Raw genomic sequence first — 23,247 nt, forward strand, 5'->3', positions numbered from 1 at the left:
GAAGAAAAAAAAGCACAAATGAAGCAGCTACAAAAGGAGGAGAGAACTGTATAAATTATATAGCAACTTACAGCATAAAGATCAAAACCATATTGTCATGAATGCAAGATGAATAAAACTCAAAACCATGAAGAATATTGAGAAACATTTGTTCAATGTGAAAGTTTAGTTTTTTTTAAAACACATTAAGACATAAAAACATTTGATTACCAAAAATTCTGCTTAAAGAGGTAAAACTTCCAATGTTTACTTTATCAGCAGACATTAAATATTAGAGATAAAACATCAATTAGCTATTCACAATCAGGAAACTCACCACTATTCAAGATGCTCTCTTCTTAGTGTTGTTTAATGCACATCACACCAATCAGAACTGTAATTGTCCACTCTCATTTGGACTACAGGATGTTCACCTCACAGGTGGTACTTTCACCTGACAAAAACCCAAAAATGGAGAATGATTCATTTCATGTTATTTTAAGCTACAAATTAACAACATTATCTGATTTCTCATGTGAATACCTCAAGTATTTACTTATTTTAAAGTCAGTTATTAAGTTACATGAAACATCTTGTCCTCAGTGAATAGATAATTACATAAAACATTGTTTCCAAACATTAGTGCACCTACATTTACTGAGGAAAATTTCAAAGCAAGAATACATTACAAGAACCTTCAACTGAACTGCCTCATAATACAAGGTACTACATGAAAGGCAGCTTTATAAATCATGTTTCAGAATTAGTCGTGTAATCATAAACAGGACAGTAACAGATCCTTTCGCCCACTGAGTTTGCATCAATTATCAAACACGATTTGCAAAGATCTAATTATTCTCCATACATTACCATCAACTTTTCCCCACTGCACCCAGATTCTACCATTCACCTACATACAGGGGTAACCTACTAGCACATCTTTGGAATATGAGAGGAAACAACAGCAGCGAGAAGAAACCCACATGGTCACAGACAGAATGTGCAAACTTGACACTAGACATCAGAAATGAACCAGGGTTGCTGGACATGCAAGAAAGCCACATTTCAATCAGTTGCACCACAGTACCACTAAAAATTTGACAAGATTTTCTGCATACACAACTGGGAACCAGAATTTCTAAATGGGTGGCACTTTGCACTTTTCAAGAAGTGAATGAGGGGCTTAAAATCAACCCTGATATTATTTAAAACTAACATCTTGCAAGTATTCTTCAAGTCCTGCGCCAATATCAAGTAGGAATGTTCAAAGGTTCAAAGGAAATTTATTATCAAAGTACATATATGTTAATATATACAATCCTGAGATTCATGCTCTTGATGGCATACTCAATAAATCCAATAACGTTAACAGAATCAATGAAAGACCGCTCCAACAGGGCGGACACCAGCGCGCAAAAGACAAACTGTAAATACAAAAAAATTAAGAATAATAAATAAATAAGCAATAGATAGAGAACATGAGATGGGAGTCCTTAAAATTGAGACCATAGGTTGTGGAACAGTTCGGTGATGAGGCAAGTGAAGTTGAGTGAAGTCATCCCCTCTATTTCAAGAGTTTGATGTTAACCAATCCTGATCCTGGTGGTACTGAAGTTCCGAAACCTCCTTCCTGATGGCAAAATCAAGAAAATAGAACGATCCAGGTAGATGGGGTCCCTGATGATGGATGCTACTTTCCTGCGACAATGTTCTGTGTAGATGTACTTAATGGCAGGAAGGGCTTTACCCATGATAGACTGGGCCATATGCACTACTTCTTATAGGATTTTATGTTCAACTATATTGGTGTTTCCATGCCCAGCTGTGATGCAGTCAAACTCTCCACCACACATCAATATTAGTTTCTCAAAGTTTTAGATGTCATGCCAAATCTTAAAACTTCTAAGGAAGCACAGGCATGTTATTGTCAAATTGGAAGTATGATTTCTAAACAATTATTCAAAACTTGCATATATGCATGGAGCTAAGTCACTGCCAATGTATAACATGTAGTTAAGCTATACAAGTACATACTTTGAATAATTTAAGTCTTCAGTACAAATAAACAGATCAGGTAGCATCTGGAAAGAGACCAAAGATGAACTAAGATTACAGGAGGATGACACTGCATTTGGATTAGCCAGTTTTGATACAAACAAGAATGGCTGGTAATCGGAAAGAGTCAAAGTTAATAAAATGTCCCACAAGCCGCAATGTACCTTAACAAAAGGTGCATTACTCCGAGTCAATTTTGGGCTTCACTAGAATTTAGTAGGAAAGTGAAAAATGGAGAAGTGATAAGCATTGGAAATTTAGGGTCACTCTTACATATTCAATGGAGTTGTTCAATCTGGATTTACTTTCTCCAGTTCAGAGGAGGTCCCCATCAAGACTACAAAGGGCAATACACCAAAATGCGAAACATGCAACTGTTTGGATGCTTTACGTGGAACATTCTTGGCACATTCTCACCATGGCCAAATAGGATGCCTTTGGATTCTGGTAGATTTGGCTACTGTAGATTGTCTCTTTCAAAAGGTAAGTGGCAAAACAAAATGAAAGGAAAACAAAAGGGTTGTTGTAAAGGCATATATGAGAAAGCACGTGCTGCAGGGAAGGGGCCTTGGATTGGTCTGCTGGGAGCTGACATGGGCTCAATGGCCTACTAGTGTCACAATAAACAAGTTTGTTCATGTGCCTAGAAGTAAATGATTTCAACAGAAAGCCAGTTGCTGAAAGCAACAGGTAATAAATGCATCTATCACAAAGTAGCAAAATCAATCAGGAGTCCACTATGAACATGGTGCAGTTACATATGTAGACACCCATCCCTAAAATGCAAACTCACAAACAGGATGGGTTGACCCATGCAGGAAATACAAGGTCTTATTCAATGACACTTAAAGATTGCATCAAAAATAGCAGAATTCAACAATTAGCACCTTCAAGTAGATGTTGTTTGGATTCAGTGCTTAGTCCTTGTCACAAGCATTCTTTGGAGCAGCACCCACACTTTTTTTTAAGCTGTATCTCTGCTACACCCCTGCTAGTTCTTTCAAATTCTACCCCAGCCACATGCAAATATACAATAGGCCTCACTCTAGAGAGGTTCCATCAGGACAACAAAGAGGTGGTCAAGGCAGGCAAAGGAGCTGCTATGGGAATGGTTCAAGTCAATGGACTGGGCCATGTTCAAGGACTCAGAGGGCCTGAATGAACATACCAGTACCATCACAAATTTTATAAAGTCACTCGTGGAAGGGTTTGTCCCCACAAAAATCATTCAAAGTCTTTCCCAAACAGAAAACTTGGATGAACTAAGAGATGTACAATTTGCAAAGGGCTAGATAGGTGGCGTTCAGGACTGATGACCCAGGGAAGTACAAGAGGTCCAGGTATGATCTCTGGATAACCATCTCACAGATGAAGTGGCAATTCCAGACCAAACTTGAATCACAAAAGGATGTTCAACAACTATAGCAAGGCTTGAGTGCCAACCCCTCCAGCGAAGCAAAACCAAGACCGAGCAACATAAATGACAACATGGTTTCACTCACAGATGAGCTCAATGCCCCTTATACTTGATTTGACCAATAAAACATGGAGACACCTCATGAACTTCCACAACCCCTGACAACACTGATTTCAGTCTCTGAGATCAATGTAACAGCATCCTTCTGTGGGTAAATCCACAGAAGGCCTCTGGCCAGACAGCATACCTAATAGAGTACTAAAACCCATGGTAAATCAACTGGCTGGAGTGTTTACGGTCATCTTCAAGCACTTGGCATTGAGGTACCCATCTACGTTTGTACTTCAAGTCAAGTCACTTTTTATTGTCATTTTGACCACAACTGCTGGTACAATACACAGTAAAAATGAGACGTTTTTCAGGACCATGGTGCTACGTGAAACAATACAAAAACTACACTGAACTACATAAAAACACAAAAACTACACTAGACTACAGACGTACCCAGGACTGAATAAAGTGCACGAAACAGTGCAGACATTGCAATAAATAATAAACAAGACAATAGGCACAGTAGAGGGCAGTAGGTTGGTGTCAGTCCAGGCTCTGGGTGTTGAGGAGTCTGATGGCTTGGGGGAAGAAACTGTTACATAGTCTGGTCGTGAGAGCCCGAATGCTTCGGTGCCTTTTGCCAGATGGCAGGAGGCAGAAGAGTTTATATGAGGGGTGCGAGGGGTCCTTCATAATGCTGTTTGCTTTACGGATACAGCGTGTGGTGTAAATGAATGTAATGGTGGGAAGAGAGACCCCGATGATCTTCTCAGCTGACTTCACTATCCGCTGCAGGGTCTTGTGATCTGAGATGGTGCATTTTCTGAACTAGGCAGTGATGCAGTTGCTCAGGATGTTCTCAATACAACCTCTGTAGAATGTGGTGAGGATGGAGGGTGGTGGGAGATAGACTTTTCTCAACCTTCGCAGAAAGTAGAGACTCTGCTGGGCTTTCTTTGCTACGGAGCTGGTGTTGAGGGACCAGGTGAGATTCCCCACCAGGTGAACACCAAGAAATTTGATGCTCTTAATGATCTCTACGGAGGAGTCGATGTTCAGCAGAGAGTGGTCGCTCCGTGTCCTCCTGAAGTCAACAACCATCTCTTTTGTTTTGTTCACATTCAGAGACAGGTTGTTAGCTCTGAACCAGTCCATTAGCCGCTGCACCTCCTCTCTGTATGCTGACTCATCATTCTTGCTGATGAGACCCACCACAGTTGTGTCATCAGCAAACTTGATGATGTGGTTCGAGCTGTGTTGCAGCACAGTCATGGGTCAGCAGAGTGAACAGCAGTGGACTGAGCACACAGCCCTGGGGGCCCCCCATTAAGTGTGATGGTGATGGAGATGCTGCTTCCAATCCGGACTAACTGAGGTCTCCCAGTCAGGAAGTCTAGGATCCAGTTGCAGAGGGAGGTGTTCAGGCCCAGTAGGCTCAGCTTTCCAATCAGTTTCTGATGAACTTCGAGCAGGCTTCAATTATACCGGTGCCCAAGAACATGATTATCATCCAGTAGCACTTACATCCACTGTGATGAAATGCTTTGAGGTGCTGGTCAAGAAGTATATCAACTCCTGCCTGGGGAGTGACCTGGATCAGCTCCAATTTGCCTACCATCACAACAGGTCAATGCAGATGTTATTTCTTTGGCTCTTCACTCAGCTCCACATTCAACACTTTCATCTCCTCTAAAACTAATCAATACGCTCCAAGACCCAGGCCTTGATACCTCCCTGTGTAACGGATCCTCTATTTTCTCACTTTTAGATTCCAGTCAATTCAGTTGGGCAAAAACATCTCCTCTACACTCACCATCAACAGAGGTGCACCACAGGGCTGGTGCTTAGCCCCCTGGTCTACTCCCTTTTACCTATGATTGTGTGGCTAAGTATAGTTCCAATGCCTTAGTTAAGTTTGCTAATGACACCACTGTTGACCAAATCAAATGTTTTGACAAATTGGCATATAGGAGTAAGATTGAAAATATGTCTGAATTGTGCCACAGCAATAACCTCTCACTGGTAGATCAGAAATGGAGAGGGTCAGCAACTTCAAATTCCTTGGTGTTAACATATCAGAGAATCATTCCTTGGACCAGCACCTTTACTTTCTTAGAGCTCTGTGTAAATTTGGCTTGTCACCAAAATCACATTCTGTGAATGCACAGTAGAGATTACTGTGCTGCATCATGGCCTGGTATGGAGACACCAATGCCCAGGAAGAGAGAAGTCTACAGAAGTGATGGGATACAGCCTAGTCCATCAAAGGCAAAGACCTCCCCACCATTGAAACAACACAGACAAAATGCTGGAGGAACTCAGCAGGTCAAGCAGCATCTATGGAAAAAAGAGTACAGTCGACGTTTCGGACCAAGACCCTTCAGCAGGACCCCACCATTGAGCATATTTTCAGACAGCACTAACACAAGAAAGCAGCATCCATCATAAAGGTCTCCCACCATCCGGGCCATGCTTTCTTCTCACTCCTACCATGGGACAGGAGGTACAGAAGCCTTGGGTTCCACATCACCAGAAACAGTTATTACTCTACAATCATCAGGTTCCTGAACTGGTGTGGATAACTTCACTCAACTCTGAAATGATTCTACAACCTACAGACTCACTTTTAAAGACTCTACAACTCAGGTTCTCAGTAGTCTTTTTATTTGCGTAATTTGTCTTTTGCACATTGGTCAGTCTTTATATATAGTTTTTTGTAAATTCAAATATATTTCTTTCTTTTGTTAATATCTGCAAGAAAATTAATTTCAAGGTAGTATATAGTTAATAAATTTTACTTTGACTTAACCTAATCTCCACCATGATAGTTCACCACCCTCCCACCCCAAAGGAAAGTACGGAGGTGACCAATTTCTTATTGGAGAATATGTTGCCAGAAAATACACGGATGTTCCAGCAGGCGTTTTCCTCACACTTGGAGTATTGTGTACGGTCTTGGGCTCCTCATTTTAGAAAGGATATACTGATATTGGAGAGGGTTCAGAGAACATTCACGAGAATGATTCCAGGAATGAAAGGGTTACCATATGAGGAATGTCTGGGAACTCTTGGGCTGTATTCTCTGGAATCCAGGAGAATGAGGGGGATCTCATAGAAACGTTCCGATATTAAAAAGTCTGAACAGATTCAATATGGCAAAGTTATTTCCCATGGTTTGGGAGTCTGGGACAAGAGGGCACAACTTCAGGATTGTAGGATTTCCATTTAGAACAGGGATGCAGAGAAATTACTTTAGTCAGAGTGTGGTAAATCTGTGGAATTTGTTGCCACGAGAGGTTGGGGAGGCCAGGTCATTGGGTGTATTTAAGGCAGAGATAGATAGGTTCTTGATTAGCCAGGGCATCAAAGGGTATGGGGAGAAGGCAGTGAAGTGGGGATGACTGGAAGAATTGGATCAGCCCAATGGTGCAGACTCGATGGGCCAAATGGCCTACTTCTGCTCCTATATCTGATGGTGTTATTTTGCTCAAAAGTGTTTAAATTTTGCTCTTAGTCACACAGCCAGCCCATAAATTTCAGCTGTGATTTCTCACTTCTGCTAAACCATTAATCAACAAGGAAGAATAAAAGTCAATTTTAGAAACTTGGGAAATCCCACACTCTAATCCTAAAACTAAAGGGTTGCCCTAGAGGAGACTGAACTAACTGCACAAAGACAAGAGGATTCATTTTGCAAACTAGGCCACCAACTTGTTTAGAAATCTTCAAATCTAACATAGAATTTTGTAATAATTATAACACCACTGCCTCTCCAACATATAATTGCTTGAAAGTGTTTAAAAATATATTTAAAAGCTTCATTATCTCTTAACGAAATATTCCAATTCACAGCTATTGATGTTCACAAATCAGTTATAGCTGTGCTCCCCTAATTATTGAATGGGATCAATTATCAACCTTAAATTTGACAAATTATCATTTACTTTGAGTACATTAAATAAATTTCTAATCTAAAAGTAAAAAAAAATTGCCCAATGTTCAGAACCTTGCATGCAATATTGTATTAGCAAAGGCTAATCTTATAATGTGGAAACTTTGCTAGTGTTAGGAAGTTGAATCATCCAACAAATAAAACGTGGCATTTTGTATTACACAATGGATCTATGGAACTAGAAAGACTTCTAGTCAGTAAAGATTAAGGAAAGGATTGAAGCAACATCAATTTGATGTGAACCCACTTGGAAATCAAAGCATAACATTCAAACTATTCTCAGTTGCTTGACAGATCATCCTTTTGTCAAAGGAAAAAGTGATTGTTCACTGATGATTGTACAATGCTCAGCCCCAGTCACAACTCCTCAGCAAAAGCAGTCCATGCCTGAATACAGCAAAACCAGGGCCAACAAACAGAACAAGCCAATTTGTTTCCAAATCAACAAATAATATTCATGGCACAGAAATTCCAGGCAATAACCATCTTCTAAAAAGAAAACCTAATCATATTACAATTGCCAACTCCCCAAGAACTAACAAGAATACATTTCTTCCCACAGAGTGATTTATGACCAAGAACTCATTGCCTACTCCTGCAAGAATCATAGATGCTCAAGGGAATTTCAAGTTGCTCCCTATCATTCCAGTTCCCAAGGAGGACAAGATCACTGGACTTAATTATAGGCCAGTCGCTTTGAGTTCAGTAGTATGAAAACATTTGAACCTCAGATGTTGAGCTACCTTAAATCCATTACTGATCCTCTTCTTGACGTGCTACTGTCTGCTTATGGAGCAAATCGTTCAGTTGAGTATGCAGTTCTTGTGCCTTCACAACATTCTTCAACATTTGGACTTCCCCCAATACCTATGTGAGGATCTTGTTTGTGGATTTTAGCTTTGCCTTCAACACTATTGTTCTGGAGTTGCTCCACAGCAAGCTGTACCCTACAGTATCTGTCAGTGGATGACAAATTTCCTGACAGGAAGGAAGCAGTATGTAAAGCTAGGCTCCTACTTGTCCAATCCAATGTCTATTCTTTCACCCTTCCTGTTCTCACTTCATACAAATGACTGTACCACCACAGACAAATCCATTTAAGTCCTGAAGTTTGTGAATGACACAAGTGTAGTTGGTCTCATCTCCAATAATGATGTGATCTGCTATCAAAAAGAGGTAGAACTTGGAGGCTTAATGCGATCAAGACGTGGAAATGAGGATTAATTTCTGCTGACAACCCCCTAACAGCCCCCCACCACTTGAAAATTAATGGTCAGGCTGTTTCTGTGGTCAAATCATTCAAATTCTTGGGGACTACCATTATCAATACATTGAAGTGGGAAACAGTCATTCAAATTCCTGGGGACTACCAATACACTGACATAGGACAAGCACATTATGCTTATCACAAGGAAAGCCCAGCAGAGATTGTTCTTCCTATGCCACCTTAGGAAACTTAACACCTCAGAGCGTATCCTGACAAATTTTTACTCAGCCATCACTGAGAGTGTTGCAACCACCTCTATCACCATTTAGTTTCCCATTATCTCCTCCTTCTCCACGTCCAGATTGCAGCAACAGGTCCACTCAGCAGAGATCATTGGTTGTCAGCTACCAACATTAAAAGACCTGTTCGTCACCAGAGCAAAGAGCTGAAAAAATTACTGCTGACTTCACAGACCCTAGCAGTCACCTAATCACCAAATTGCCAGAGAAATGCTACAACTCTACCACTACCAGCTCTATGTCATCTCTGCAGCTTCCTTCTAAAACTCACTCAGGCTATGTCCACACTACATCGGATAATTTTGAAAACGCCGGTTTCGAGTAAAAACGACAGGTGTACACACTAAGCGTTTTTCAAATTATCTCTGTCCACATTAACACGGATATTTGGGTGAATCTCCTCTACTGGACACGCACAGGACACACAGAAAACAAGTGAGGAGGAAACGGTATACTTAGTGCGCGTTTGTCCAGTTATAGAGCAGAAAAACTTAAAAGGAATTGCTCTTGGCTCTCGCGCAGGAGGACTTAAAACTGAAAAAAACAAATACTGGAGCGTATGGAGCAACCAACAGGGAGTTCACAGACAATATGATCCGGCTGACGACGAACATTGAAAAACTGACTAACTCTGTTGCATTAATAAAGCACCTTGTTAAATGTATAAAACATGTCTGCATCAGTGTTATCTTGTATTTCTGTACAATGTTACATTAGGCTGTTACACTCTATTGTCAGAGAAGTACTTGCATAAATAGGTAAACCACCTTCATACAAGCAAGGACAGAAAACAGGGCAAAGTGAGTATACTTATTTATTCAGTAAGCTATGGGTCAAAGTATTTGGTGAGTATCTTCTGGCTTCAGTCTCGTTGCTGTCTGTTCTGAAATTGTTAGTTTGTGTGGGGGGTTGCGTTCAAGAAAACAGTGAAATGCCGCGCTGCCGCCATCTGTTCCGGCACGTCATGACAGCGTTTTTAAATAGTCAAAAAAACTCACTTTACAATTTAACCCTCACACCGTTCACACCGACTGCGCGTTATAACAGCTGTATGGCAGTGCTTACGCAGTACCAAGCAGAAGCAGAAAAAGCATTGTTGTTGTGATGTTGTCATGACAGCATTTTTAAATCTCTCCGTTTACCCCATACACACTACAACGGATATTAGGCGTTTTCAGATTTATTCACTCTGGAGACAGTTTCTGAAAATCTCCGTTTTCGGGGGATGAAAACGCCGCGTTAGTGTGGACGGAGGGTCAAAACAAAGAGAAAAGGCTTCGTTTTCAAAATTATCCAGCGTAGTGTGGACGTAGCCTCAGATGTAATGCCTTAACTGTCCCTGCATAACATCTGTTAAATGGTCTTTCCTGCTGGCCTTGTTCTGTTGATAATTATTGGGTCTGCTCACATTTAAGTTTGATCATTGATGTTTGTTGCTAATTGTTGATTGCTCATGGCTGTTTGCACTATTGTCTTGTACATTGTCGGTTGTTGTTGTGTTGTCTGTTTTTATGCTTGGCAATGAACCACAATCAATTCTGGTATGTTTCACACACTGACAGTGAACTGACCGATTCTGAATTGTGCAGAAGGAATATCGTTGGCTACGAAGAAGTAACCAGAAAACGAAAGAGGTATGTATGCTACGGCAACATAAGAGCACAAGACATAGGAGCAGAATGAGGCCATTTGGCACATCAGGTCTGCTCTGCCATTCAATCACGGCTGATCCTTTCTTCCCCCAGCCTTCTCCCCGTAATCTTTGATGCCATAGCCAATCAAGAACCCATCAATCTCCGCCTTAAATACACCCAATGACCTGGCCTCCACAACTGCCTGTGGTTACAAATTCCACAAATTCGCCACCCTCTGGCTAAAGAAATTTCTCTGCTTCTCTGTTTTAAATGGACACCCCTCTATCCTGAGGCTGTGCCCTCTTGTCCTAGACTTCCCTCAAGGGAAACATCCTTTCCACATCGACTCTGTCTAGGCCTTTCAATATTCGAGAAATTTGAATGAGATCCCTCCTCATCTAAATTCTAGCGAGTACAGGCCCAGAGCCAAACGTTCCTCATAAGTCTTTTATTCCAGCACTTTTCTTAGATATGGAGCCCAAAACTGTTCACAATACTCAAGGAGAGGCCTCACCCAGTGCCTTATAAAGCCTAAGCATCACATCCCTGCTCTTATATTCTAGACCTCTTGAAATGAATGCAAACATTGCATTTGCCTTCCTCGCCACCAACTCAACTTGCAAGTTAACCTTTAGGGTGTCCTGCACAAGGACTTCCAAGTCCCTCTGCATCTCAGATTTTTGGATTTTCTCCTAGTTTAGAAAGTAGTCTGCATATTGATATCTTCTACCAAAGTGCATGACCATGCATTTTCCAACATTACATTTTCCACTTTCTTGCCCATTCTCCTAATCTGACCAAGTCCTTCTGCAGCCTGCCTGTTTCCTCAACAGTACCTGCCCTTCGAAACTTCGTACCATTTGTAATCTTGGCAACAAAGCTATCCATTCCATCATCTAAATCACTGATATACAACATAAAACACTGACACCTGCAGAACATCTCTAGTCACTGGCAGCCAAACAGAAAAGGATCCTCTTATTCCCACTCGCTGCCTCCTACCAATCAGCCAATGCTCTAACAATGCCAGTAACTTTCCTATAATACCATGAGCTCTTAACTGGGTAAACAGACTCATGTGTGGCACCTTGTCTAAGGCCTTCTGAAAATCCAAATATACAACATCCGCTACATCTCCTTTACCTATCCTACTTGTAATCTCCTCGAAGAATTCCAACAGGTTCATCAGGCAGATTTTCCCTGAAGAAAACCATGCTGACTTTGTCCCATTTTGTCCTGTGACACCAAGTACTCCATAACCTCATCCTTAACAACTGAATCCAACATCTTCCCAACCACTGAGGTCAGACTAACTGGTCTATAATTTCCTTTCTGCCGCCTTCCCTTTTTTTAAAAAAAGGGTGGAGTGACACTTGCAATTTTCCAGACCTCCGGAACCATGTCAGAGTCCAATGATTCTTGAAAGATCAATACTAGTGCCTTCACAATCTCTAACGCTACCTCTTTCAGAACCCTGGGATGCAGTTCATCTGGTCCGGGTGACTGATGCACCTTTAGGTCTTTCGGCTTTTTGAGCACCTTCTCCCTTGTAATAGTAACTGAACTCACTTCTCTTCCCTCACACCCTTCAACACCTGGCACACTGCTGGTGTCTTCCACAGTGAAGAATGATGCAAAACACTCAGTTAATTCATCTGCCATCTCCTTGTCTCATTATTATTTCTCAGGCCTCATTTTATAGCAGTCCTATATTCACTCTCATCTCCCTTTTGTTTCTTATTATACTTGAAAAAGCTTTTTCTACCTACTATGATACTGCTTGCAAACTTGATTCCATCTTTTCCCTCCTAATGATTCTTTCAGTTGCTTCTGTAAAAAAGCTTCTTAATCCTCTATCTTCCCACTAATTTTGCTTTATTGTACGCCCTCTCTTTTGCTTTTACATTAGCTTTGACTTCCCTTGTTAGCCACGGTTCTACTATTTTCCCATTTAAGTACTGCTTTGTTTTTGGAATACATCTATCCTGCACCTTCCTCATTTTTCCCAAAAACACAAGCCATTGCTGCTCTGCTGTTATTCCTGCCAGCATCTCCTTTCAATTTTCTTTGGCCAACTCCTCTTTCATACCAGTGTAAATTCCTTTACTCTGCTGAAATACTGCTACATCACACTATCTCCTGATCAAATTTCATATTGTGATTACTGTCTCCTAAGGGTCCCTTTACCTTCAGCTCCCTAATTGCTTATGGTTCATTACATAATACCCAATCCAGTACAGCTGATCCGCCTAGTAGGCTCAATGACAAACTGCTCTAAAAAGCCATCTCATGGGCATTCAACAAATTCACTCGAGATCCATTACCAATTTGATTTTCTCAATCTACCTGCATGTTAAAATCTCCCGTGACTATCATAACATTACCCTTTTGACATGCCTTTTCTATTTCCAATTGTAATCTGTAGTCCACTTCCCATCTATTGTTTGGAGGCCTGTGTATAACTGCCATTAGGGTCCTTTTACCCTTGCAGTTTCTTAACTCAACCTGCATGGATTAAACATCTTCCGATTCTATGTCACAACTTTCTAATGATGTGATGCCATTCTTTACAAGCAGAGCCACACCATCCCCTCTGCCTGTCTTCCTATCCCTCCAATATAACATACAACCTTGGACATTTGGCTCCCAACTACAACGATCCTTTATCCACAATTCAGTGATGGCCACAACATCATAACTGACAATCTATAATAGTGTAACAAGATCATCCACCTTATTTCTTATACTCCGTGCATTGAGATATAACACCTTGAGTACTGTATTTGATACCCTTTCGATTCTGCATCCCTAATGCACTGACACTCACCCTGCTGGCTATAATTTTGTCCTGTCATCTGCCTGCTCTTCCTGACAGTCTGACTGCACACTATCTTTGCTTTTTTACCATCCGTCCTATTCTGAGTTCCTTCACTCTGGTTCCTATCCCTCTGCCAAATTAATTTAAACTCTCCCTAACAGATCTAACAAACCTACCCACGAGAATATTGGTCCCCCTCTGGTTCAGATGCAACCTGCCTTTTGTACAGATAATATTCTCTTCTGCTAAGATTGTGTTTTTGTTCTTAATCCAAGGTTCAAGCTTTGTGTTTACTAATTTAGAATGGAATCTTCAATCTCCAAATGACTGGCCCCATATTAAAACAATTCCAAAATGAAACTGGTAATCAGTTTCTTTCAATTGTGTACAACTACACTACTAATTGAGTCTGCCTGAGATTACACTTACTGACTCACAAGCACAAGTTTTAAAACAGTATAAATTTAATCTCATCCAACAGAATTTATACAACAGTACACTCCTGGGCTACAAATGAGCGTACTTTAGTCCTTACTCTGCCCTAAAAGTGCTACATCACCTGAGGGCAGGAAATTTAACCTGAAACAGTGCTTCATTCAAATGTACAAAGTACAATATTCAACAAACTACTCAGACTTAAAAATAGCATCTGGTTTCCACCCTTTGTCCCTTAAAGAATTGAACATTTATTTAGCTCCAAACATTTTCCATTACCCAAGAAACACAATTTCCCCAAAACATGCTGACTTTGTGTTAGTCTATAGAATAAATCCTTATCAGTGCCTTCACTAACTTTGCACTGCTTCTGTTGAATTGCTTTCCTTGATTATCTACTGCCAATAAGAAATTCCCAAACTATTCTCAACCAGCATTCATCATTCAAATTATTCCTCTACCCTGCGCTTCCATCTTTCAATAACGGAGCATATACATGTTGAACGCACACTGCTTTGGTATAACAGTGCAAGAGACCTCAGAGAATAGGTCAGCGTAGAAGTGGGATGGATGATGTAAGTGTCAAGCAATAGGAAGCAGTCCCACTACTAGTCTGAATATTGGCATTCCATAAAGTAGAAGTTAATCCATACTTAGTTCCTCCAATGCAGAAGAGATCTCTTCTCCAAGGATCGTCACCTTGTCATAATGGAGAGGCTTGTAAGTTCCTAACAGCAATGTTGTCTAGAGTTTAGCTCCTGGTAGGTTCACCTAGTGCAGCAAGTCAAGAGGGAAGTTCCAAAGAGCAATTTAACCAAGATTTTGATGGTGAAGCTGGCAGAAGATGATGACACAGCACAAAGGCAGTGAAGACAGAGCAAGGCTGATCATCAAGTGAATCATCATGCATACCATGCCGCACCACCAGACCCTAGCCCCGATCTGTCAAGGACTGCATGGTGGCCCCATTAAATCAAGTCGTGTACAGATGTTCTCCATTAAGAAAATAATCCCTTATAAGATATCATGCTCAACTACTCAAGTGATCACACTACTCATGGAAATCAAAGCATGAACACAAAATGCAGATTAATACAAATGGGAAACTTTTGAAGATCAGCTTCATGAAGCAGAAAAGATAAAGAATGAAAACACAAGGAAATCTGCAGATGCTGGAAATTCAAGCAACACACATAAAAAATGCTGGTGAACGCAGCAGGCCAGGTAGCATCTATAGGAAGAGATACAGCCGACGTTTCAGGCCGAGACCCTTCGTCAGGACTAACGAAGTGGTTGAGGGGCAGTGGGCAAGGACATTTGTGGTTCAATGTGTCAATGTTAATTTTAATGCAGCAATTTAGTCTCCAGCTATCTATCAGTTTCCTTTGTCCATAGGATTATTCACTCAGCTTGTCACTCATGGTAGAAGATGGACAACAACTACCTCACATTAAAAGATACCACATATAGGCAAATTCCACTGCACCTTCTTCTGGAGGGGCAAACCAAGAGGAATGAAACAAACTTTGCTCTTAAAGATGAAATGTCCTGGTGTAGCTTCTCAACAATAACCCCTGTGGAATTAATGAATTATTGGACACCATATGCCTCTTTGATTCACTCCAATAGGGGAGCAATGTGTGGCAGTAATCCACACACATACTCAATTCTACAAAGTATGGTCAAGGCAAAGGAGGGCATCAATTCTCTCCTTCAAAAATAAAATTCCTTATGGAGGAAGTTAATCAAAATATCCTGCACAACTTCAATACTGTAGTAAGAAAAGGCACAATCCTCTGATCATCAAACAAGAAGGAAAGCTAACTTCATCAGGATCCTTTTTTTTTTACATAATACTAAGAGTATGGTCCAGTAATACCCAACATTTCACTGGAAAGGCAACAATAAACTTTCGTGGCAACCTCCCCAGTCCATGCACTGCCCCTATTAGATAATATATTTGTCCAAGTGAAGCACTGTGAGGATGTCTTTCTCACCCATGCCATGAAAGTACCAGTGACTGTTGGGGTGATCTCTATCTTGTTCTATTATTTCATAGAAACATAGATAACTTACAGAACAATACAGGCTCTTCGGCCCACAAAGTTGTGTCGAACATGTCCCTACCTTAGAAATTACTAGGCTTACCCATAGCCTTCTATTTTCCTAAGTTCCATGTACCATCAACCTGGTACCAAAACACCAGCATAAAGAAAATTGTTACCATAAGAAAATCTTCCACAATTCAGCCTAAAATTTTGGCTCTATATTCTGCATCCCTGCTGGTACAAGGTTAATTTATCTTAGGCATTTAAAAATTCAACAAGTTATAATTACAGTCCTTGTACATCTGCATTGAAACTCAGCTCAGAGTCACCTATTACATCAATGTTCCAATCCCATAGCAGTAGATACCCAAAGACTATGCTTGCATTAGAAGAATCAATTAATACCCTAAGTTTAATCTTTCTAGAGGAAACTGAATGATAATAAAGCAGCTGCAGCTCAACTACGCAAAACATAACAGTCATTGAACCCAAAGGAGAAAGGAAAAGTCCATCAACATATTACAAGACTTTGGGTGTGGGGGTGGAGTCATAAGCTGTACTGTTGGAGCCTTGAAGTATCTGGCCACATCACCTCCTTCGTAGAAGTTTATGCACACATAATAATATGAAAATACTAAGGACTAATTGTGAGTAAAATTCTGAACAACAAAAATCATGCAAAGGAGGCTAGTACCCCAAAGCCTTAGTAACTAAATTTTTGGTCATGGTACCTACCAGGACAGTTTTACTGCTGTTACTTGAAATAACAAGTTGTAGGAATGTTAATTAAGGAGTGGAACAATGACAACTGAAGATACACTTGAAATTTTGGAGATGAGAAACAGTAGTTCAAGACATTTAGGACTTATGGGATGGATATAATGGAAAAAAGATCCATTCATTCAACTTTTCAGCTTGTTTCAAAGCATTAAGTGTAATTACTGTAAACAGTTAAATATAGCAGCCAATTTCAGCTTAGCAAGGTTGCACAAACAGTAATGAAATTAATAGGCACATAATCAGCTTCACTAAAACAGATTGAGACATAAATATTTGTCAGACTCTCTTGTTCTTTATCGAATAGTACCAGTAAAGTACTGTTCAACCAAGAACAAGGCAAGAGAGTACACAGGCCTCAGCGTAACATCTCAAAAGACAGTTCAACTCCAATCAGTGCCAAGCTTAAATGTCAGCCTTATCCATGCAATCATGTTCTTGGGTGAGAATTAATCAAGAAAGTGTTACAATGAAAATTAAAGGACAAAATTAAAACAATGACCAACCTTCCTGAGACAGAAACAATTATTACAGTTCTGGGAGATTGCTGATACCTAGACACAAAGACAAAAAGAAGGCCTGGTAGGTGAAAAGTTGAATTAATAAGGAGCATGTCTAAAATGAGGATATTCAAGAGAAGGTCACCTGCCCATAATCCATGGGCCAAATCCAGACCAATTTCTAATATTATCCAGCTTGTCATGGCACACATCAACTCCAGCCTTCCACACAACCTCAGCCCACTGCAATTTTCCCAACATCAAAACAGGTCTAAGCTAGACACCATCTCCTTGGCCCTACACTCCACATGTCTGGAGCATCTGGAATGTTTGGAAATATGCAAACTACAGCATATGTAGTTTATTGACTACAGCTTCACCCTCAATACTATAGTTTCTAAGCAATATCATAAAACTCCAGACCCTGGGAGTCAACACCTCCCTCTGAAACTCGATCCTTGGCTTCCAGACCAACATACTGCAATTAGTAAGGATAGGCAGCTACATCTTCGCCTTTATTATTCTAAATACACATGCTCCACAAGGTTCGAGTTAGATATGGCCCTTGTGGCTACGGGGGTCAGGGGGTATGGAGGGAAGGCTGGGGCGGGGTTCTGAGTTGGATGATCAGCCATGATAATAAATGGCAGTGCAGGCTCGAAGGGCCGAATGGCCTACTCCTGCACCTATTTTCTATGTTTCTATGTTGCGCCCTCAGCCCCATGCTCTACTCCCTGTACACTCATGACTGCGTGACCACATTCCACTCTAACTACAAGTTTCCAGATGCTACCACCATAGTGGGCCACATCACAAATAACAATGAGTCAGAGTAAAGGAAGGAGATAGAGAACTTAGTGACATGTTCCCATGGTAACCTTTCCCTCAATGTCAACAAAACAGAACTGCTGGACATTTAACATCAAGGGGAAGGGGGCATTGCTCATGTTCCTGCTTCATCAATAGTGTTGAAATTGAGAGTTTCAAAATCCTAGGAGTGAACATTATTACTGCTAGCCTGTCCTAGTCCAAGCACTTCGATGTCACGTCACAGCCCATAAACCTTACCAACACCTCTACTCCCTCAGGGAGCTAAAAAAAAATCCACGTCTCCATCGCTACTTATCAATTTTTAAACTGTAGCACCATAGAAAGCATTCTATCTGGATGCATAGTGGCTTGGCATGGCAACTGCTCTACACTCGACTGCAAGAAACTCCAGAGAGCTGTGAATACCACTCAGCACATCACAGAAATAAGTCTCCCTTCCAAGGACTCTGTCTATATTTCTCACTGCATCAGTAAAACATAATCAAAGACCCATCCACCCCAGATATGCTCTCTTCTCCCCTCTCCCACAGGGCAGAAGATACAAAAGCCTGAAAGCACGTACCACTGGGATCAAGGACAGCTTCTATCCACTGTTATCAGACTCTTGAACAAACCTCTTGCATGACAAGATGGACTCTTGACCTCACAATCCATCTCATTATGATCTTGCACTTCACTGTTTACCTAAACTGTTCTCTCTGTCCCTTGCACTTTATTCTGTATTCTAATTGCATTAATTTGTTCTACCTCAATGCATTGTTTAACCATTTGATCCATTAAAACTGTATGCAAGACAAGCATTTCACTGTGGCTTGGTACATGTGATGATAATAAACTAATCCCGCTATCAGAGAAATTGCCAATATAAACTTGTGTAGCTCACGTACATTTTAATTAAATTGTAACAGTGATAATAAATCAGCTGTGATGGAATGGCAGGGCAGACTTTATGGGCTGAATGGCCTAATTCTGCTCCTATATGTTATGGTAATATAGACAACACAAGGGCTTATTTAAAATATTTATCACATGCAAAAAAGTGTTCCAAAACAAAAATTACGCACAAGTGGGAAGTAAAAATCTGACCAACACTCTTACAACTTGCACTTAATTTTATTTATTGAGATACAGCGTGTAGTAGGCCCTTCCGGCCCTATCAGACGTGCTGCCCAGCAGACCCCAATTTCATCCTAGCCTAATTATACGACAATTTACAATAACTTACCAACCAACCGGTATGTCTTTGGACTATGGAAGGAAAACGCAATACTCGGAAGAAACCAATGCAGTCACAGGGAGAATGTACAGGCAGCAATGGGAATTGAACCCAGGTTGCTGATACTATAAAACACTGTGCTAGCTACTATGCTACCGTGTTGTCCCACCACTTGTCACCTGCTCACATTAATGCACTCTCGGATTTGGGTTGAGGGGCATCAAACCTGCAGATGCCAACTAATGAGTTAAAGCCCAAGTATGAAAAATGGTTTGTTGGTCAGCAATATTATGGCTGTAAAAGTACTTAAGAATATGTTAACTGAAAAGCTTAATGGGGAAGGGGGGGTGGGAGGCACAATTATAAAAAAAAATGATAAACAATGTCAGATTATTTTGATCAGACAATTCAAAATAAATAGAACAGAAATCAAATAAAAAAAGCAAGAAAAAGTGTACAAAAATGTGTAATCTTTTTGCCCAAACTGTTATCGAAGCAAAGTTCAGAAAAGGTATTAAAAGAAAATTAGGTATTTGAAAAGAGTAATATTAAAGAGTGTGGTAAGCAATCAAGAGAGCAGGATTAGATTTGGCTACATGGTTTTATGTGAAAATAAAACTTTGTTATATTTGCTGTAAAACCCCACAAACAATTTCCCTGCACGAGAATATCTCAGTTAATCTATTTTACCAAGACCAGTACATACCACAGTATATTTTAATTTTAGTATTATAGGACTGGAGAATTACACTGCAAGTTTGCTCTAATTCAAAACATTACAGTTGTCACGCGTCAAAAATTTGACATCCATGAGCATTATGGAGCACTGAAAGGTACATAAAATCCCCAGATTCAGTTCTATCTGGGATATTGGTTGGACTATTCCAACATCTTTACGTTCTTGACTTCCAGTTTAAGATCATGCTGGGGAAGCCCAGCAACTATTTATCAAGGCAAACAAAATGAAGTATGTAACTAAATACTTCATTAATGAACACTATTCCTGCAAAATTTCTGGTAAACAATCACTGCAAACATGGAGGCGAGGCAGAGATGAGGCAAGCAGAGGGAAGACAGAGTCGAGGCAGAAGCAGGCGAGTGAGTGCAAGGCCGAATTGAAGTAAGGTTGAAGCACAGTTGAGGTGAGCAGAGGCAAAGCAAAGTCAATGAGAGCAAGGGCAAGGGCATCCACCAAACCCGAGAATATGGAACCACTCAAGGTTTGATTGATTTAAGTACTGGGTCGATATGGGAAGGTCAGGTACAAGATGAAATGTGGCGGCGAGGTCCAGGTCCAGAGCGTATTGAATTGACAGGGCCCAAGTCCTAGAGCGAGGAACAACCTGATGTTTGGACGATTTAAAAGCAGGACCAGATTGAAAAGGCAAGGTGTTGAGACCAGAGGCACGGGTTGGGCCAGCTCTGTTCTGTGCATTTACTCAGCTCTGTGCTGAACAGAAGCTGTGGCCTGCTCCGGCTTTGTATCTGTAGACTCACTTTCATTCTGGGTGCCATTTACTTGCTTTTGTTGTATACTTGATTTGCTTTTTCTCTCTGCACATTGGGTGAATGATGGTCTTTTTTTTAAAAAAATGGGTTCTTTTGGGTTTCTTTGTTTTGTGGCTACCTGTAGGAAAACAAACCTCAAAGTTGTATAATGCATGCATACTTTGAGAATGAATGCACTTGCAGAGGAGGAAAAACCAAGGTTCTCCCAAACTCTGTTCAAAACTTATAGAACAGTGCACTTAGATCTCGTGTATGTGGAAAAAGTTCAAAGTAAATTCATTATCAAAGTACATATACAGTATGTCACCATATACAACCCAGAGATTCATTTTCTTGGGGGCATACTCAATAAATCCATAATAGAATAATAGCCATAACAGAATCAGCGAAAGACCACACCAACTTGGGTGCGTAACCAGTGTGCAAAAGACGACAAACTGCAATACAAGAAAAAAATAATAATAATCAATACAGAACATGAGATGAAGAGTCCTTGAAATTCCATAGGTTACCTCAGCTGTATTCAGCTAAGATTCCACTATCATAATGGTGAAGCTTTAACTATTCAAATGGAAATCTGAAAGTGGAAATGCAATGCTTGCAAAATTTGTGAAGCAAAAGGGAGGATGGGTGGCCTAGCAAAAGCATCAATCCATCTCAAACAGTTATCTATATTGAATATATACTCAGTGCCCACTTCATTTGGTACAGGAGAGGAACCCAGTGTGAACCCGGGTATAATCAGTGATAGAAAATGAATCAGAGTCAGCCTTGGCAACATTTAGGTACCTCCTGTAGTATATCTGTGATCTTCTGCTGCTGTCGCCCATCAACTTCAAGGTTCAACATTCAGATGTTCTTCTGCACACCAATGTTGCAACACGTGTTTGAAATACTGTCACCTTCCTGTCAGCTTGAAACAGCCCAGCCATTCTCCTCTGACCTCTCTCATTAACAAGATGTTTTCACTCACACAAATGCCACTCATTATATGCTTTTTTCGGTTTTTCACATCATTCTCTGTAAACTCTAGATATCGTTGCGCATGAAGATCCCAGGAGGTCAGCAGTTTCTGAGATAATCAAACCACCCCATCATTCCACGATCATTTTCACTTAGATCACATCTCTTCACCACTCTCATGTTTGGTCTCAACAACTGAACTTCTTGACCATATCTGCAAGATTTTATGCAACAAGTGGCTGCCAGATGATTGGCTGATTAGATATTTGCGTTAATAAGCATACAGGTGTACCTAATAAAGTGGCTACTGAGTATTTCTATATAATCCTCAACTACGTGAGGAATATGGAGAAGGTTTTTTTTAGAAAAGAAACAAGAGTTTCTCTGGTGAATATGGGACTTTAAAGTGTGTCTGCCCTATTTTCACAAAAGAAAATGTTAACCATATCATTCCAGATCAAATCACCAATGAAGCACAAAGTTCAAAGAGTTCAAAGTACTGTATGTATACTATATACAATCTTCAGATTCATCTCCTTGTAGGCAGCCACAAAACAAAGAAACGAAATAAAACCCACCAAATAACAGACCAAACATTGTGCAGGGAAAAAAAAGCGAATCATACAAACAATAAAAATAAGAAAATAACATTCAGGACAGAAGTTCACAATAGTGAGGCCACAGCTACAAAGCTAGTCACAGCTGATCTAGGAGCCCGCTAGTTGCAGGCCACGGTGTCAGTTCAGCAGAAACTAAGTAAACTTTGGGGAGCAGTAAGCTGAACACTTGCCTGTCCCTCACCTCCAGCCCTGGCACCCTGACCTTTTCAATCTGTCCTGGCACTTAAATCAGCCATTCCTTGTTCTCAGGCTTGGGCCCTGCCACCTCAACTATGCTTCATCTCAGTTCTGCAGCTTTGAATTGCCTCCAAGTCTACTCCAGAAATGGCCAAACAATGGCTCATTCCCTACTTTTGGCCCCAGCCTCATTGCCTCCATTCAACCCATACTCGCCACGCTGTAACTGTCCTGAACCTTTGAGACTCCAGTCCACACGACAGTTAGGCTACTGATTGCAGAGATTGTTTTGAGAAAGCATGAGTAATAAAGTATTTAATGGTTGTGTTTGCTGCCAGCAAATCATTGCTGTTCTTCACCGGTGCCATCTTAAACCAGAAGTTTAGATAGAAGTGGCAAGTTATGGTAGAACTTGACCTACTCACAATTGCAACAGATTATGTTGTTGTTCCTTTTCATGCCTCATGGCACGATGGGCAGTATTTTTGCCATTTTTCCTACAAGGCTAAGTTGCCAGCTCGGCACTCAACCCAGCAAGAAACGAGCTAGACTCAAACCCTGGACCAAAGTCCAGTGCTGATGCCACTACACCACCAGCTGGCTTGCAACGGATTACATACACCAATTTATTCTCACACGCTCTTAGCCAACTAACAAACACCACCCAACTCCACCTGATCCATCTATTTCAAAGCAAAAGGAGGACCCAAATTAAAAAGTTCATTACCAAATTATCCTAATAAAATTGATTAATTCACA

General features: G+C 40.7%; 1 protein-coding gene across 13 annotated transcripts in view; it reads right to left on the bottom strand.

Moving 5' to 3' along the window:
- The window catches only part of baz2ba (bromodomain adjacent to zinc finger domain, 2Ba), a 252,745-nt gene that overhangs the window by 216,242 nt on the left and 13,256 nt on the right, over positions 1 to 23,247 (bottom strand). For 12 of the 13 annotated variants that reach the window (XM_072261994.1, XM_072261996.1, XM_072262004.1 and 9 more), the window contains exon 2: positions 317 to 433. The gene's annotated coding sequence lies outside the window, so the exon portion shown is untranslated. Of the gene's footprint in view, positions 1 to 316; positions 434 to 8,197; positions 8,285 to 23,247 lie in introns of those variants that run through there. The other variant, XM_072261995.1, reaches the window with a different exon arrangement.

This window comes from Mobula birostris, chromosome 6 (genome assembly GCF_030028105.1).
Source record: "Mobula birostris isolate sMobBir1 chromosome 6, sMobBir1.hap1, whole genome shotgun sequence".
Classification (NCBI taxonomy): Eukaryota; Metazoa; Chordata; class Chondrichthyes; order Myliobatiformes; family Myliobatidae; genus Mobula; species Mobula birostris.